This window comes from Argentina anserina, chromosome 6 (assembly GCF_933775445.1).
Source record: "Argentina anserina chromosome 6, drPotAnse1.1, whole genome shotgun sequence".
NCBI classification, from domain to species: Eukaryota; Viridiplantae; Streptophyta; class Magnoliopsida; order Rosales; family Rosaceae; genus Argentina; species Argentina anserina.
This window is the reverse complement of record NC_065877.1, coordinates 5,455,350-5,469,607: the sequence shown is the minus strand read 5'-3', so window position 1 is coordinate 5,469,607 and position 14,258 is coordinate 5,455,350.

The following is a 14,258-nucleotide window of genomic DNA, read 5'->3' as shown; positions in this document are numbered from 1 at the left end:
CAATAATATTCCTCGAATGTCTTTTCCTTGACAATTCCATTTTTGGCTCGAGTCATCATGGAATGAGCATTATAATTTTGATTTGTAATAAAATTTAGCTCAGGAGGTAAATTGTCAACATGTAACTGAGGCTGAAGAACATTAACCTGATTTGCATTAAGACCATTTAGAGCAACATTATTGTCAATCATGTTGTTCTCATCAGAAGATAATAGAGAATTATCCAATCTCACAACATTAATCCCATCAAAATTAACATCCAAACTAGCATTCAAATTTGCATCAGAAATTCTGTTAGAACTTTCAGTAGCATTAGAGTTTCAAGAGTTTCACTTTGACCATCAAATCTCTCACAAATATCATCAGAGTTAGCATTATGTGCAGAAGAACCTGAATTACCATAATCATCACTGTGTGCAAAATCACCAGAATTGTCACTATGTGCATTAGAATTACCATAATTGCTATTAGATCTACTAGAACTGCCACTAGTACCACTACTGCTTAAGCTATTACTGCCTGAACCTGAAGCAATACCTCCTGCGAGTTCAGTCTGACCTTGATTAACATTAGAACCTGGGACAAATATCCTTTGGGAAAGAGTAGCGTGTGAGGAAGCAGAAGGAAAGAAAGTAGCTAAATCCACCCTTGATGACTCTGGAATGGTTGAGTGTTGAAAAGGAAAGAGACTTTCATCAAAGATCACATGCCTTGAGAGCCACAACTTGTTATAGGTGATACTGTAACAAAAAACACCCTTATATCCTAGAGAATAACCTAAGAAGACACATTGGGTGGTTCTAGGATCCAGTTTATCATGAGAATAAGGTTTGAGATAAGGATAGCAACATGAACCAAAAATCTTGAGATGGAAAATATCAGGAGGTTTATGAAAAAGTACCTCATAAGGAGATAGCATGTCAAGAGATTTACACGGCATTCTATTGATGAGAAAATTAGCATGAGCAATGCTATGGAACCAGAATGGTTTAGGAATAAAGGCAGTAGACATCAATGAGACAGCTGTTTCAACTAAATGTCTATTTTTTCTTTCTGCAATTCCATTTTGTTGAGGAGTGTGAGGACATGTTATGTAATGAACAATACCTTTTGAATCCAAGAAATTTCTAAATGCTTTACTATTAAACTCCCCTCCCCCATCTGTTTGAAAGATTCTAATTGTGGACTTAAATTGATTTTCCACAAAAACACAAAATTTAATAAACTGAGATAGAACATCAGATTTATTAATCAGTGGAAAAATCCACACAAACTTGGTACATTCATCAATGAAGGTCAAATAATATTTGTATCCTTCAATAGAAAGAAAGGGAGCATGGCCCTAAACATCAGAATGTATCTTTTGAAAAGGCTCATCTATGCTAGTTACAAACTCAGAGAAAGGTAATCTATGCATTTTGCCTTCTAGACAATGACTACACAAATGATTATCTCTAGAATCATCTGTCACTTTTATTTCAGACCTAGATAACATTTTTGACACAATGGGATGAGAAGGATGACCTAACCGCTTATGCCACACTGGAAAGAAAGCAGAACTCACAAATGCTGCATGAGAAACACCATGGATAGCTGAAACTAGAGGAGATTTGAACAAGAACAAGCCTTCCTCACTACTCTTTCCTTGGTAAAGAACTGTTTTAGATACCTTGTCCTGCACAACAATATCAGTTTCATCAAGTGTTATGAAACAATTGTTATCTCTACAAAGTTTTGTAAAGGATAGCAAATTCATGGCCAAATTAGGAACATGAAGAACATTATTTAACTTCATCACATGATCAGCAGGTTTGATATAACTAGAACCTGTATGAGCTACATTCAAACCTGTACCATTACCAATAGTTATCTTGTTGTCTGAATTGTAGGGCTGAGCAATAGAGAGATTTCTAAGCTCAGCAGTCATGTGATGAGTAGCCCCAGAGTCTCCTACCCACACTTCACTGTTGTTAAAACCAGTAGACTGATTGCGATGTCCTGACAAGCCATTGTTGGAAGATGATGCACCAGAAGAAGGATTGAAACCTCCAGGAAAGCTTGAGCCAGTAGTATTATTCAGAAAGACATTAGAATTAGCCATCCTGTAGTTTCATGTGACTGAGTAGTCATAGCAGTTAGAGACGCAGGAGGGTCAGACCCTTGATATGCAAAATTTGTCCTGTGAGAGCAGTTTAAAGCAACATGGCCCTTGAGACCACAAATCTGACAAGTAGGAATAGACCTAGAAGGATGATCAGCATGCACATCACTTCTATAAAAACAATTCGCAGCAGTGTGTCCTTTCTTTGAACAAATTTGACACTCAGGAGCTTGAGCTTGACCAACATTAGTAGAGGCACTTGCATTTCTCACCTGGTCTTGGGGTTTATATTCAGGATTCTGATAACATGTGTTTGTGAGATGCCCATGCTTGCCACATATCTGACATTTGTGAATTTTAAAGCAGGTATCAACAGTGTGACCTTTCTTGCCATAAACTAGACACTCAACAGCTCTTCCACTGGTTTTATCATTTTTGTTTTTATCTTCATTCCAGTTCTTGTTGTTGGTACCTCTCTCTGCCATTCTATTTCCACCACCTTGAGCAATAAGAGCAGACATGTTTGATAGAGCATGAAAGGAACCTTCAATGCATCTCTCTGTAGCAAGTAACTGAAACCTCAAATCCCTCAGAGTTATAGGAGTTTATCCGCCTTCAATTATTGTTCTCACTGTAGAAAATTCATCTGGAAGTCCATTGAGAATCACAATAATGATATCCCCCTCAGGAATGTTCACACCTGCAGAAAGAAGTTGATCTCGTGCACTCTTCACACGTTGGAGATATTTCTCAATTGATTCACTGCCTTTCCTAAGAGTTTGTAGCTCAGTTTTAAGCTGCATAATGTTCACTCTAGAAACAACTGAAAACCTTTCTTGAATAGCAAGCCATGCCTGTCTAGATGTACTGCATCCAATTATCACATCAACAGTATCTTCATCCAAGGTAGCCATCAGAAGACTAAGTAGAGCCATATCAGTTTGTTTCCAAGATTTATAGGCTGCTGACTCTTCATTAGTAACTAGACCCTGATCAGTTAAAACATATCTAGGTGGATTCACCTCTGAACCATCATAGAATCCAAACAAACCATTCCCAACAAGAGTAGATTGAAACTGGAAGCTCCATTTCATAAAGTTCCTCTCACTAAGCTTCATTGTTATCACACTCAGCAAGGAGTGTATATCATAGTGTGTTAGAGTTTGAGCCATTTTCTGAAGATAGAACAAGCCAACCTCACACTCTTAATATGTTTCAACACCACAACACTTCCAACACCTCAACACTTAAAAATTCCACTTTCTGCACAATAACACAACATCATGCACAACTCTATTATCTCCTCAAAAAAAAAAACAACATCTCCTCAGCAAGCAAAACACCAAAAAAAGCTCCACACATCACAAAAGAATCAAGATCATATTCAACTTTGCTCAAAGAATCAAGATCCTACTCAGCACTGCTCAATTTTTCTCTGTTTGCTCCATTTTTTTTTACTCAAAGCTCAAGACTCGACTCGATTTTGCTCATTTTTGCACTAATTTTACTCAACTCTACTCATTATGCACTCAATTTTCGCTCGAAAGATCAAGATCGTACTCAATGTTGCTCGATTTCTCAATTTTTTATGAATCAAAGGTGCAAAAAATTCATGAATCAACTAAAGAACTCGGATCTCAGCAATTTCATCACAAAGAGAAAAGATTCACACCTTGTTAGAACTAGCAAAGCTTCGATACTCAAATCCAAGTCGCGATCAAGCTCAATTGCAGTTAAGGCTCAACTGCACCAAATTGATCCAGATCTGAAACACACATAGCAAACTATACAGAGTAAGAGAGATTGCGGAAGCATGAAATCGATGGTCCTGGATCTATAGCAGCTCTGATACCATGATAGCCATGGCAACAGAAAGCTAGGGTTTCATGAATCAACAAATATTTAAGAGAAGAAGAGAATCTAGAGAGATAAATAACTCCTTATATATATTTCAGAAAAAATGTAATCATGAAAAATCGTTCTTACAACAGAAAGAGAGGAGAAGTATTTATACTTATGTAACAAACAAACAGACTAAGACAGCTAAAGGTTTTCTAATTACTGTTTCACTCCTAACACGTAACAGGACACAATACCAAAACCGTAGCATTCAGATGGTGGCTCTCCCGGTAACCCGAGCTTAAAGCTCAATGGAAACTCACCGAATGCTAGTTACATGTTTATTTTCCTGATGTCCATCGACTGTCCTTAATTAGTATTAATGGATCATGCCACCCCGTTGATCGAAAAACCAAAATTACTTTCAATGGGCAGAAACCCGAGTACGCTAGCTGTCTGTGGCTGACCATCTCTTATCAGGGTATACATCATACTTTGCCCCAGAATGCTGATGCTCCCGTCTTCTGACCATAAGAATATACATTAGGAAGAAGTTAAAGGTCTCATATCGAGATTTATGCATGTGTAAAAGAAGAAGTTAATCTTGTGTATATCAGTATATATGTCCGCACCTCCTCATAGATGGAGAACTGGAAAAGAATTTGCACCTTTTATGTGGGTTCTTCTTCGATATATAATTAAAGTTTGACTCCGAATGAAGAGCTAGCTATATTTCCACACTCCCGCCACTAAAAAAAACTTAGCATTATGCACATTTAAATGTGGTTTCAATGTGCCTAATACCCATGTGGCCAACCCCTAAAATTTCACAAATCTCCCTAAATTTTGTAAAATTTTGAGGGTTTGGCCACATGGGTATTAGACACATTGAAGCCACATTTAAATATGTCTAATGTTAAGTTTTTTTGTAGTGCGCTCACCGGTGAACTGTTTTTGCGGGACTAAAAATGACGGTCAGCTTATGGCCTTTAGTTAAAATGAGGCAGATTGTATGACTGAAAGAAAAACTCACACATGGGGTAGCCATCTTATATCTTCCTTGATAAATTTCAGTCTGATCATTGATTCAATCCCAGTTTACATCCGTTTCCTGGAGAGGGAGTCCACTCCCAATTATTTAGTTACGCATCCATGGATACGTATGCTTTTCGAAGTCCTAGAATCTACAATATAGATTCTATGATTTTTCAACAGAAATTGAGATTCACCACAAATACATATTACCCAGATTTGCAATAAACCTCAAACTTGAAGAAGAGATTGGGAGTGTGGAATGGAGAAAAAATGTATAATTAGGTGTGGACTACCCCATGTGTGAGTTTTTCTTTCAGCCATACAATCTGCCTCATTTAAAATCTAAAGGCCATAGTGTCACGGACCTAGCCATTCGGCTGCCACACTTGGTCCATGCGGCGCTCCATCCCCATGGAGCCAGCCTTATCCAACGGGGCAATACACTGGTTTCGCCCTGCCTTGGGCTCATCAGGGGATCGGCTCCAGACCCCTACCTGTGTGTAGGGCGGCCAACTCGCCTCTTTGACGTTAAGTCCTCGACTAGCAACAAGCTCTCCGAATTTAACCGGGTCGGCATGCTTGAACCCCTCGGAAGGAGCAGCCATATATCTCCCACACATTGAATCTTGGAGCAAATCCCATATATGCATGAAGTTCTTTCAACCAGCAGCCCACGATCGACACTCCCAAAATAGGGACGTGACATCCTCCCCCACCAAACTTGGTGTACGTCCTCGTACACAACATCCTCCCTTGCGGCCCGCGCATCCCTTGTGCGCCCGCGATGCCTAGAGCGACGAAAAGGAGTTCCCAAAGATCTTCCACCCAACAATAACTTCGCGCCGGATCTCTCTTGTCCTGGACATTGCCACGGATCTTCTCGTCCGGTCCTCCCCCTGGAGGCGACCCTGCCTACCCGACTCCCCCGCGGAGCCCCCCCGTATCTTGGGGACACGGCGACACGTGTGAGCGCTTGGCGAACACAACGACAGCGATGTTGAGGTGGCTCTGATACCACTTGTCACGGACCTAGCCATTCGGCTGCCACACTTGGTTCATGCGGCGCTCCATCCCCATGGAGCCAGCCTTATCCAACGGGGCAATACACTGGTTTCGCCCTGCCTTGGGCTCATCAGGGGATCGGCTCCAGACCCCTACCTGTGTGTAGGGCGGCCAACTCGCCTCTTTGACGTTAAGTCCTCGACTAGCAACAAGCTCTCCGAATTTAACCGGGTCGGCATGCTTGAACCCCTCGGAAGGAGCAGCCATATATCTCCCACACATTGAATCTTGGAGCAAATCCCATATATGCATGAAGTTCTTTCAACCAGCAGCCCACGATCGACACTCCCAAAATAGGGACGTGACAATAGGCTGAGTTTCCCTTTTAGTCCCGCCAAAACAATCTCACTTATGAGCGGGACTGTATAAATATATAGAGGATTGGTTTTTACTTCTCTCCAGTCTCCACGGAGATATATATATATATATAGTCTCTATCCAGAGCGAAGTTTCACTCTGAAATTACAGAGTGAAGTTTCAATTTTGGCACACTTTTCGGTCAAATTTTTTCATCATAAGTGATTCAATATTTAGATATGTTCTTTAAGATCATCTCTACAAAGTTTCATCCAATTTGACAATGGTTTGAGCTTTCAAAATTGAGATTTACACGAACGGTTCACATTGAACAGTTTTAATTCATTCACTAATTTGATTTAATTTCAACACCTTAACGATGTCTGAATTAAATGAAATTTTGTAGAGATGATCTTGAATAACATACCTAAATATTGAATCGCTTTTGGTGAAAAATTTTGACCGAAAAGTGTGCCAAAATTGGAACTTCACTCTGTAATTTCATAGTGAAGCTTCACTCTGGATAGAGACTGTATATATATATATATATGTGTGTGTGTGTGTGTGATACTACTATTTACTCATATCACAATAAATTTGTTGTTGTTATGGTAATCAAAGTGATATTTTGGGTAAATATAATTTTATTAGTTATAATTATTTCATATATAACATTTTATAAAATTATAAATAAATAATTGTTAATATGTTTGTTTAGTTATTTGTAAATATAAAATATATATTGTAACTTTATTCTAATAAAATTGTAATTTTAGTTAAAAAATTTATAATTAAGGATATGTTTCTTTGGAACTGGACATGTCTGAATAAACCAGAACTTAGCACATGATCGATCAATCATATACAAGCCAGAGTTAGATATAGCTGACTGACCTTTCCCGGCTTTTGAAGGTCTATCAATATATATATGATCAATATCTCTACGATCTTGTTGCTGCATTCATCTCCTTCGTACGTTAACACAACAAATGTCCCTTTTGATACCTATAGGGACACATAGTCTCTATTGAGTTATAAAGATATTTAGCACATATGTGTCTTTTACTGGTGTTTCTATTGCTAACTTTGACATATGATTTATATGTCTCCAAATATAAATATGTCTCATGATATCTCAAACCACAAATTATATTACAAATATCATGAATGTGTATAAATACACTACACCAATTGGGGACACTTATATGTGTCTATTCACTTAACTTTTATTACTTTTTAATCATGGTCCCTATAGTGTGGAGTAATTACCAGGCAAAATTACATATACATATATATATCATAACAATAAATATACTATTGTAATATTAATCACAAAAATTCATTATTGTATATATTTGCCATTGAAACCAGATATTCACCAAGACATCAACAAAATCTGAAACACAATATTTACATTCTCAAAACAACTATACAATTAACCACCACAATTGTACACAAGCCTATGTTCTTGACACTAATCTAACTAAACTTTGATACTTGAATCTAACCACTTTAGAAGTACTCGCCCCATACCTATACTGCTCCCACTCCAGAAGTATTTGCTCCCATACTAGAACCTACTCCAGTGGTACTTTGCCTCTCCTAGAATAGCCAAACATTCTCGATAAGCTTATTGATATATGTACAAAAAATAGAACAATGAAATTAAAATAATTAATACGATGTTTTGAGAAATGCTTAAACTAAAAGAACTAACAATATGACTTACATATTGGTTTATGAAATGATGGAGGCACTCTAGCCTGTTGTATGGTTTATGTTTAGCAAGAATATTTATATCCACAGAAGCACTGAGACTGAAACAAAGTATTGACAGCAAGAACATAAGAAAAACCACATATTATTAAATGATAAAGACAGCAACAAAGATTACCTCATGAGCACTTGCCATTTTTTCCATAACTTCAACGAGTTTAATCTCACACTTTAATCTGCAGATTTATCAAACATACGTCTATGAGTCAGGTGGCAAATACATACCTATAATAACATTAAATTACAATATCAAAACATGGAATATAATAATGCAATAACCCACCTCAATGATCTCAAGGTGAAGTCATAACGCAAAGCCATTTCCTGAATCAATTGCCTGAAGCAAATCATTGCGCACTCAAATTAGTACGCTCACAAACATACATGCTCAATTAAAGCGGTTCAATTGAAATTTATTTATTTTTCATAAGTATGACATGTTAAATAAAAGGTGAATAAAATCATAGCGTTTATGATATGAGGTTTTCTTCATTAATTGTATTCAAAGGCTAAAAAAAGTTATATTGACTCAGCAAAAGCTGATGTAGAACACTTAACATGAAAGAAATGGTAGGTAATGGCAGCAACAATCATTTTAACAAATTTCCAAGGATGTAACCCTACAGAATTTATCTATGAACTACAATGTTAGCTTAAAGGTATTAAAGTATCAAGCTTCATAATCTATAATGGTACAAATAAAGACTGCAAGAATTACATTTGTTTTGGCAGAGCCAATTAGTTTGTAGAGAAAGATGAGAAATACCTTACAATTAATTGTTCCCATAGAAGCTGAGGGAGAGCTGCTACATAAAGTTGACCACCTTTTGTACACAAGACACCTGGTGGATGTTGAAGTACTACATAATCTATTCCATCTTGGTCCCCAAACTACATATAAGAATTATCATTATGATTTCCATACTAGATAAGTTATTCATATCACCTTAATCAAATTGTCTAAAGAAAACGGGTCACCACCATCTAGCAATCTTGATCCTCATGTTTATAGAACAAGTGTCCTGATAGAACTACTCTCATTATCAGCAACATACAGTTTTGTCATATCTAAAACAACCAAAAATAGTTATATAACTAGCAAAACTTCAATTATGAGAATAAAATATGTGAAGCCTTAAATAATGATTCAAGGTTATGGAGATAATATAACTAGAATGTTTAATATAATGGAAATGTTATCCAAGTCAATAGTTCACCTATAATTCTTCATTGTTCCTAATAACAAAAAAGGTTTACACCTTGTAATTGAAAGTGGTTCTAATATTATCTGAGTGCATTCTCTTCTTTTCCCTTTGCAATAAGAGTCTTTGGTTCCATTTCCAACTAGTGTGTTTCCTTAACAAAGTCAATCTCCCTAGTAGGGAATCCGTACAATTCCAAAGCTATATTTATAACAGGAACACATTTCTCTACATGAAAATATATTATACACCATCACAATCGATCAAGTGTAAATGTCTAATGCATAAGACTCATAAAATTTTGATTTTCGAGAGCTGCCTTTAGTCTTCGTTTGATTTCACTCCAATGACGTCGGTAATGTCACTAACTTTTGAAGATCTAATTCCCAATAAAGAAGCGAATGTTGAAGCATATAGCTCAACCTAAAAGATCTAACCCACAAAATTAACATCAATTGAGGGGAATACATTAACATTAGAGGCAATCACCAATGTATAGACATATAAAATTGAAAAAAAAAAACCATTGTATCATCCTTGATTAAGTTTTGAAATTGGGATCGTCACCTGGGTTGGGACTTGGGAGAAGATAATCTGAGGCCATTCGCGTCTACACTGGAAAAGATAGCGTTGTGCATCTGAAATGGCAAGAGGACAATAGAATATAGTAGAGAGGAGAGAGATTAACGACCGATTTAGAATGAGTGCAGAAGAAGAAATAGATCTGGCATAGATCTCAACTCTCAAATCGGGAGAGAGCAAGAGAGATAGAGAGAGAGAGAGAGAGAGAGAGCGCAGAGAAACCTATAACTATGTGGGTCGAGACAAAGAGGCATTATAACTATTATAACTATTGGGCGTTGGATCAATTAAGGTCTCATCCAACGGCTACTAATATCCAAAGTTAAAATAAGTATTCTACTATGAGTATATACATGTATATTATCAAACAAAAATTATGCAAAAGAGGAACACATAAGTGTCCATGTATACAAGTATAAGAATTTTGGGACACATAAGTGTGTTTTTTGTTAAAATAGGGACACATGATTTGTGCCTACTAAATATTTGGCACACATACTAATATATGTTCCCAAATAAAGAGATTTAAGGACACTAGTTCAAATGTCTCTAAACTAAATGTTCATACGGCCCTTATTTCTAGTATTGGTTCTTTATACATGCTTACGAGGGTGGGTTTGTTTTCTTTGGAGTATAAAATAGATAGATATGTCAGTACGTGCAGCGGCGGATGCAAGGCAAGAGCTAGGGGGGCTCAAGCCCACCCCATAATTTTGAGAAAAAAAACTTAGGTATATATATATTTTTTGTTATTACACTAAATCACTAATACTCTACTCTCTATATTCTTCCCGATATAATTCCTAAGTTCTCTCAGTCTCTCATTTTTTATCAACTGTTTGGTACTACACTAAATCACTAACACTCACTCTCTATATTCTTCCTGATATAATTCTAAGTTCTCTCAGTCCCTTACTCTCTATCAACTGCTTGGTACTACACTAAATCACTAATACTCTCACTCCTCTTTATCCTTACCGATATAACTCTCAATTTTCTCAATTATCTCAGTCCACCACTCTATCAACTGCTCACTTCAGTGCATTCTCCAAATCTCCTTCATTCCATCAAAGATTCAAAATCTCACCTCCCTCTTAGTCTCTCCATTACTACTGCGCATTCAATTCTACACCTCACTCTCTCTGTCTCTCATACTTCATCAACAATTTGTAAGCTTATATAAGATTATTTTCAATTGGGTTTTCTTATTTGACTTGATTATGTTTTAATTTGTTTCTAATCTTACTAGGTACTTTGGTTTTTACTTAGAGTCTCTGGAGGCTGGACAAAGTCAGGCATGGAGTGACAAATCAAACAATGGTGTATTGATTTCAAATACTAAATTGAGAATTTGATTATGCTTTTTTTTTTGTATGAACTCTAAGCTTTGTTAAATGATTATTGCTAAAATTCATACTTCTTATTAATTTACAGTAATTTAATTTTAGTTTTAGGTTATATTACTTCTATTACAAATTCACAATTAAGATGGAGTTTTGTATTTGGCTTGCTACTGTGTTTGCCCTGCCGTTGTGTTTGCCTTGCTATTGTGTTTGCATGTTTGCTACATTTTGTCTAATATAAGCATTGTTTCTTAATCTGTAGGTAGTCTCTAATAAATTGTCTGATTCAATGTCAAAGTCAAAGCAATGTAAAAACCTTACTAGATGGTATCAATAACTAATGCCTCATCTTCAAGTTCAAATATAATTTATACTCCTTCTGTAGCTTCTCCAAACTTTGATGATGCACCATTGCCTTTAGAGTCTCCAGTCAAGCCAGTGGATGATTCTAAAAAATAGTATGTTGATTTCGTTGACAATGAGATGGTGATCTATGACTTTGAAAATTTATCGAACTTTAGGATTAGATTTACTTAGTTTATTCTTATATTGTATTAATGAGTAAGGATCCCTCAAAGTGCACTTTTTCCCACTTAATATAAGTCTCTCACACCGCCGAGATTTTTCATATTTTTTTTTTCGTTTCATAAAAAACTCAAGTCCATCCGAACTCAAATTCCTGGATCCGCCACTGAGTACGTGGTTGTTTTTTCCTTCTACAACTGCTTGATACCTGTGGTTTTCTCTGGGAAATGTACACACCAGAACAGAAGGCACATGAGATCGATCAGGAAACTATATGGTTAGTTAGTAAAGTGACCCCTAGCCCTTGCCGCTCTTTAAAGGCCGCTCTTATACTCAAGTATGCTTACATAATTCATCGAAAGCAAACAAGCCATAGCTGGATCCTGGATCGATGAAGAACAACCAGTCGTATTTGCTAATAATGTACACTGTATCTGTTCACCGTCTATCACATGGCTACGAGCCTACGAGTATACGATGATGCAACAACCTAATTATATATAAATCCGCATGCAGCTCCTTAATTAGATAAATATAAGATACATACAGCTGTTTTAAAAAATGAATCTAGCAAGTAGAAATATATATATATATATATATATATATATATATAATTCAAATGCATGTAAGCAGTAGGCTACTTTGATCTGTCAGATGGAGTTGGTGTTTATTTTGCATGCATGCATTCGAAGAATATATCATGTACATACAGTTCGAACCTTTACATGACGTATATATTCTTATCCACGAAGTAGTTTCATGATATATTTTCGAATAAATAGGGCTCCACTTCAAGATACACTTTCTTCTCCACGAAGTAGTTTCTCTGCGTTCGTGCCGGTCCACCCATTCACTGATTCAGTCATTCAGATCCAACTCATCCAAGTCGCCAAAACGTATGTGTAAGGTGATCAGCAGTACACAATTACGTTTCATAATTGATAGTTTGGTACAGTCCGAACGAAATTAATCCCACCAAATTCAGACATTATTATACAAGCAGGGCGGTACTACCTCACTTATACACTTCGCCACCTTTTTCTGCACGATTATTAGGACAGTGTACTAACATGTAATTACATTATTTAGCATATAATTAAGAACATCTACGTTAAAAGGTACTTATTAGCTTCAGCAACTTGACTCAATCCCACCTTATCGAAAAGAAAAAAACTTTGACTGAATCCCAGTGTTTTTTTTTTTTCAGAAAGATCGATACAGATATACTTATTAATATACATTGAGTTAATCGTACGTAGGTACACCTTGGAACTAGTTTTATGACGTTATCTATAGATTATATACTCTTTCGATCATTACAGCATTTTGATTGATGCGTCTTTTACAACTTGGAAGGTAGGTTGGGGCCGGGTTAAGCATATTTTCAAATCCTTGGCATGCAGTTGTTCATCTCCTTTCTTCAAAAAGTTATTAACATCTAGTTAGTACATCTATCTAGCATCACACTCTTTAAAAGCTGAGCATCTGATTCATAGAGGACCTCAACTTTTGAACTCCTCGAGCAAACGCATGTTAATTGTTCGACAAATGATAATTCTTTAGAGAAAACAACAAATGAGTAAGACTCAATGGTAAAAGTAGGATGCATTACATGGAAAATAATGGATAATGTAATACAAAGTGACAAGAAGACAAATCATCTCAAGGTGATATATATAGAACGAATAAAACCTATTGAAATAAAAATAATAATATAAAGTGAAAGTTTTAAACTACACTAACACAGGTTATGCATTCCGAAATCATACAACCGTCATTATATTGTGAATGAGGTCAATCAATTATAAACCATATGATTTCAATTGCAGAGCATGCATTTGTGCCTATAAACAAACCTATAAACTAACCTGTGACAAATCAAATATTTCAGATAGTGACTTTTAAATCATCTTGACTATGGATCCTTTAATTTGCATGTTAGTCTTGATAATATCAATCACACACAATACTACTAATTGGAAACTATAGCTAGCTTGGACACTGATGGCATCCTCTAATTTCTTAGAATGATGGGTTTGTATTTATCATACAATTTGGGGATTATATATTTCCTCTATGTAATTCAACAAAGCTTGATTATATAATATATATATATATATCAATTAGTTACACTATATGTACCATGTACATTAAGTAATTAAACATCAAAAATACAGTTATGCACCGTATATAATACTTGCGTGTGCTTCATTAAAATGTCAAGTGGAATGAAGCCGGTGTTATATTCTTGAGCAATTTCTATGCAGATCGAAGGAGAGAATCGATCGATCTAGAAGAATAGAAGGGGAAAAGGTATGAATATTAAAGCATTCGGTCTTATAAAAGAAAAGCCAAGTGGGATGAGAAAATGAAAGATATACATATCCAATTATACATGCATGTCTACCAATCACTACCGAGATTAAGTTAAAGTTGTTCCAAGTCACGTTAATAACACAAGGTCCTCAAAATAAAGGCATGGAAGAGTAAACGATT